Source organism: Saccopteryx leptura, chromosome X (assembly GCF_036850995.1).
Source record: "Saccopteryx leptura isolate mSacLep1 chromosome X, mSacLep1_pri_phased_curated, whole genome shotgun sequence".
NCBI classification, from domain to species: domain Eukaryota; kingdom Metazoa; phylum Chordata; class Mammalia; order Chiroptera; family Emballonuridae; genus Saccopteryx; species Saccopteryx leptura.
Window position 1 is genome coordinate 61,956,509 of NC_089516.1, and position 6,605 is coordinate 61,963,113.

A 6,605-nucleotide genomic window follows, 5' to 3' on the forward strand; every position below is an offset into this window, starting at 1 on the left:
GTGAGAGTCTTTCTCTGCCTCCTTGCCTCTCACTTAATATTAAAAAAAAATAAATACAAGTCATTAAAACCTTGATATATTCCCAAAGAAAAGAATATCTTGTTTACATAACTATACACTGTCATAATCTACTGGTATCTATTTCTTACAGGTATTGTTTTGGCTCATTTAGCAAAATGTAATTTGTATTATACATGCTCATGATTAAATTCTTATTTATATATATTAAAAAGCAATATGTTTTGCTCCTATTTTATTTTTATTTTTTGTGTGTATGTGTTTGATTTTTGTTTGGTCATTTTTCAGATACATTTGTAAAAGTCACAATTTGAAGAATGCACTAGCAGAAATGATATACAATGATCAGATGATTGGCCTGTGAATTTTTCAGCTTACTGTAGTTAAAATCTGAAATTGTCGTTGCATCATACACACACAAATATATTCACACATACACACATGCATATGCATACCCATATATAAATATTTTCAAGTATGTGTATTTATGTGTGATTTCTTCTTTTTCTCTTTTTTCTCTTCCAAATGGAGGAGGTGATGAAACCTTAGTATTAAATGATTCTTGAACTACGTAAGCACAAACTATTGGCATAGGCTATGCAAATGGTGAAAGGGAATTATTACAAATTTCTCTGTATCACTCTTGGATCACTCTAAATAGTTTCAAAACACATAAGGCAAAGTAAAGACATTATTCAAAGACAGAATAGTCAAAGCTAGTCTATGCTATTAGTTTCCAAAATATAGCAGCAGTAACAACCAAAACAAATCTGGTCTGCATTGTCAGTCTTTAGAAGTAAAAAAATCTTCTGTTTTAATTAATTAATTAATTAATTTGCTTATTTACTTATTTATTTTTGCTGCACTGCATTTAAGTATGCTACAGGTAAATCAGGAAATTCTGGCATACTCTTTGTCAGTAATATAAAATACAGAGAGAGCAATAAAGATCATGGCAAACTAACTTCTCTATTACTAAGCATTCACCAAGCAAGAACCAAAAATGTATGAGATATCCAATATGCTGTTCTTGAACTAAAACAGAAATGAGACACTGGGACTATGCTGACTGTTGCCATTTCCAACCTTATTTAATTTTCTCAAGGCATTATAATTTATGTACTTTTTATTTTATAAATAAGAGTTATATAATGAACATGAAATCAATCTGGATATAAGAATTTAAATGAAGATTTATGTCTCTTATGACCATGATTTCCTTGTTCTCTCAGACTTCTTCCTGACCTTAAGTCAAATGTTAGCAACATAGCACCTAGAATTAAAGGGAGTTGGGTTGACCTAATGGAAGATGATACTGGAAAATAGCTTCAATTTCATCCTGTTATTGAAGGGTTATTGAACACTGAAGTGGATTCTGATAAGGAATCAGGGGTTTGGTGGTGGTGGAGACAAAGAAGCAAAGAATAGGAACTGGTTTAATATCCATGCCAAAAATCTCAAGGGAGAGACACCAAATGGAAATAGTAAAGTAAGATTATATAATTGAATGCTTGTATTGAAGCATCAATCATTTGATACAGGATTTTTGAAACTAAAAATTGGCAAGAATTGACATACGGGAAATAGAATGTAAAATAACAGCCAACGGAATGTGGTGAGAACCATATGAAGCAAGAGTGAAGAAAAAACAAAATAACATTTAGCTTTGTGTACTGAAGAAAACAATTGAATTTTTAAAATAAAAAAGAAAGCCAGAATGCTCTTTGTTAGTTATAGTAAAGATATCCAAATAAGAATATAGAGAATTTCCAAGCATGAACGCATTGGGATCACTGCTGAACTCACTCCCGCACCCTTTCTTAATTTCTTATTGATATGATCAATGTGATATGCAAAGAAAATGAATAACTTCCATTAGCACTGGGAAAAAATGAAGTTATTTACATATCAAAAATTTTATAAATCTTCACTGGAAATAATAAAAATCAGACCAAAATGATGGAAGACTTAAAGGACTATTCAGTATTATTCTTCCTGATAAAGGGTATAATAACTTTGGTGCAAGTAGGATAGATACAAGGTCCATCTTAACGTGTGTTGATTCATAAAGTAAGAGATGACGGTGAGGATAATTTTTAGGGTTCTGAAAGTACTTCATATTTGAATGCTTATTAACTTGGATGGATCAGAAATATTTGTACCACATTAGTATTATTGAGTGCACTAAATTTGACCAAATCAAGCAATCTTTAAAGAGGCTGGATCAAGAAGAGTTGGATTACTGTGAAGGACTATTGAAGAGATTATCTGAAAATTCTATACCTAAGTCAAGTTGCCACTCATGTCTGAAGATCATGGAAAAAAGTTTATAATTTTCTTCAACAAATATTTACTGTGCACCAAACATATGTCAAGTACTGTTCTAGGCACTAGCAATGCCTCAACGAAGATGACAAGCAATGTCCCCACCCTCATAGGCTCTACTTCCATTGGAAGTTAATATACAAAAAACAAACAAAAGATGTCAAATAGTATAAGTGCTATATATACAAAAATTAAATCCATATTGACATAAATAGTAATATATCACCATCTGCTATGCCTGAGCAATATTTCATGGTATATATGTAACACATCTTCTTTTTTCAATCCTCTATTGAAGGGCACTTTGGTTGTTTTTATGTCTTGGCTTTGAGAACATCATATTATGTAAAATAAGTACCCGTAAATCAGAAAAAGTTAAGAACTATATGATTTCCCACATAGGTGGGATGTAAAACAGACTCATGGACACAGAAAAAAGTAAACTAGTAATCAGGAGGGGGTTTGGAAGAGAGGGGGTAGAGAGGGACAAAAATATGGTAATGGAAAATTATTTGACTTCATGTGCTGGGTACACAACACAATCAACAGTTCAAATACTATAAAAATGTTTACCTAAATCCCATTTTACTCTTATTGATCAATGTCACCACAGTAAATTTAATTTTCTAAATTAAATTAAGAAAGAAAACTAAATAGTGAAAAAACATTAGAGTATACCAGGTGATGAAAAAAATTTCTGTTCCATAAAGAAGAAACAGAAGATTTATGATATGCTCTTATGTAAATAGAGATTGAAATGAGTTGAAAAAGGAAGCTATGGAGCTCTCTGGAGAATATTATGCCAGTCATAGGTAAGAGAGAGAGAGAGAGAGAGAGAGAGAGAGAGAGAGAGAGAGAGAAGATGAGTCAGGAGCATGCCTGGTATGTGTTTAAGGAATAGCAAGAAAGACAGTGTGGCTGAAATATTGTGAAAAAGAAATAAAGTGGTAAGGGATATAGTCAGAATTAGAGGAAGTCAGATTATAAAGGGCCTTGACAGGTTATCTAAAGAGTAGTTTTTCTTCTGAGTGACGCAGGGAAAAAAACTGTAGAATATGTGCAGGAGAGTGGTATAATCAGACATTCAGACTTTCAGAAATTGTGCTTCCTAAACAACATAAATATCTTGCCAGAAAAAAATAAAAAAAAGAATCATTTAACAGCTAACAAATAGCAGACTGTCTTTGGAAGGAACTCTGTATTAAGCAGGGTATCAAATTAAATATATAGCACTAGATTTAAATAATTTCTTATAAATATGGTTATAAATATGATGGTATTTTATCTTTGAAACAACTGCTATCTATAGAAAAAGGTCATATCACAAAATAAGTAAAAACTAAGGAAATGGAAAAAGGGGGTGAAAAAATGATAAACTAGGGAAATGGAGAAAGGGGGTGAATAAAATAATAAACTACTTTTCTACAGTGGACAATATGTGTGTGTGTGTGTGTGTTTTGTGGCAAGTTTAATATAAATTTCAAGAATATTTTTAAAGGATTTGAGATAACCAGTTCTGGAATTAAAAGAGAATATCATTTTTAAAAAATCATTGCAGAAAATAATAAAAAATAGTCTATAAAAAATCTAAGTGGGTATAAAACAGTAAGAAATAATTAAAAATATAGAGAATTTTATAAGAAGGTGGGAGAAGTAAAATTCATAATATTAGTAAGGATAAATAAAAATTAATTAATTGTGTTTATTAAAAGAAAAACACTTTCAGGCTTTCAGTTCTTTTATTCTATGATGAGCTACTTACATAGACATAGTAAAAAATATCATATAAAAAAGCCACACACTGCCTGACGTGTGGTGGTTTAGTGGATAAAGTATCAACCTAGAAACACTGAAGTTGCCAGTTCGAAACCCTGGACTTGCCTGGTCAAAACATATATGGGAACTGATATCTCTTGATCCTCCCCTTCTCTCTCTCTCCCTCTCTCTCTCTCTCTCTCTCTCTCTCTCTCAATCTCTCTCCTCTCTAAAATGAATAAATAAAAACAAAAAAACATTAAAAAGTCACTAACACGCACAACCTCACATGCAGTGGGCAGCAATATATAAGACAAGCAAAAGAAGCAAAAATAAACATGAAAATCAGTCACAATGCTAATTGAAATAAAAAGAAAAATTTATATCAATAAAGTATACTTATTCATAGTAAAAAAGTAAGTCAATTAGGTGCTCCATATGTTATTAAACATGAAAGTATACAAAATCCAGAAAGTTTGTAAATTGAATTTCAAAAAGGAAACATAAGAAGGGAGGAAGGAAAGAAAAAAAAGAAAGAAAGAAAGAAAGAAAGAAAGAAAGAAAGAAAGAAAGAAACAAAAAAGAAAAAATAAAGAAGGAAAAATTACCAAATACAAGTGAAATTCAATGAAGATTGTACATAACACTATCAGAATGACAAATCATGTAAAAGTTATAAATAAATAAGTATAGGTCGACAAGATGCTCACATAGATTATTATTGACTTTAGTCTTCTTCACAAGACCAACTAGGAACTATCCACCAACGGAATACCGTTGAAAACCTCAGCACCCAGAAGTGAGACTGGAGCATGACCCTGGACCACAAACACTGAGAAGAACTATATTAAAAAGGAAAGAGAACAGATATATTATGACCATAGAACTCCTACCTCAGGCTGACACAATGCAGAATCAAGAGGGCCCCTTTGGAATTGGGATTATTTCAAAGGGGAAAAGAGAGCCTAGGGTGAGAAGCCAGCTATGCCAACACTCTGAGACCATTCCCAAAGGCCCACTATTATCTCATCTCATTGGGATCACTGGGACAATTTGTGGAGCTCAAAACCTAAGAATCAGAAAAAAGAAAAAAAAGAAGGCAGAACTTACAGCAACTAGCCTCAGATCTTGGCAGACCATGTTCCTGCTTGCAGCAATGCCCATAAGGATATCCCAGACAATGGTTCTATCCATCAACAAAGTTGAGCTGGTGGCCCAATCTGGCCAGGGAACTCAGTTGGCAGTTTGCCTGACTTGGATCCATTACCAAAGAGCTTTACTGGCCATTGAGACTATTCTACTGCCTTACCTAGGCAGGGAAGCAAAATTTCAGTCCTACACAACTGCTGAGCATAGTTTGCAGCACTGAACCAAATGGAAAACATGGCCACAGTCTTCTAGCACTCATGGAGCACATTCTACAAATCAACTTGGTCAGAAAGCCAAACATGTAGCCCATCCCAACTACAGAGCATAGTGTTCACTCCCACTCAGCCACAAAGTAGAGCTGGTGACCCACATACCCAGAAACCTTGTCTACAGTGGAGCACAAGCAGCAGCCAACCCCATTAAGAAATTCAGCCTGAAACTTCACCCAATTTATATTAGTTTCCATATAGTAACCACAAGTCTCTAAAAAGAAATTTTAAAAAAATCCCATTTACAATAGTATCATAAACAGTGAGAAATTAAAAAAAAAGTTTAACAGGAAGTGAAAGATCTGTATATACAAAACTATAAGACATTGAAAAAGATACAAATAAATTGAAAGACATTTTATGTTTATGTCTCAAAAAATTTAATTTTCTCAAAATGTCCATTCCATATTACTATAAATCATCTATACATTCAAGGCACTCTCTATCAAAATTCCAATAACATATTTTATAGAAATGGTAAATTTGTATGAAACCAAAAAATATTCCACATAGCCAAAACAAGCTTGAAAACAAAGTACAAAGATGGAAGTGTCTACCACACATACTGATTTCAAACTGTACTAAAAACTATAATAATCAAGATTATAAAGCACTGCCATTAAAACAGACCCACATGCAAAAGAATGGAGTTAGAACCCTATCTTATGCCATTCACAAAACATAACTCAAAATGAATTAATAACTTAATTGTAAAACGTGAACTCATAAGCCTATTAGAAGAAAACATAAAGGGTAATCTTCTAGACATCAGTATTGACAATGATTTTTTGGATTTCACAACAAATTCAAAGACAACAAAAATAAAAATTAACAAGTGGGACTATTTTTAACTAAAAAGCTTCAGTATAGCAAAGCAAATTATTAACAAATTGAAAAAGCAACCTACGTAATGGGAGAAAAGTATTTGCAAACTACATATCCAATAAGGGGTTAATATAAAAATGAGCAAATGGTTCAAATAAATATTTCCCCAAAGAAGGCATATAAATGCTCAACATCACTTTTCATTATGGACATGCAAATCAAAACCGCAATGAGATAAAACCTTCACAGATGTTAAGATGTCTT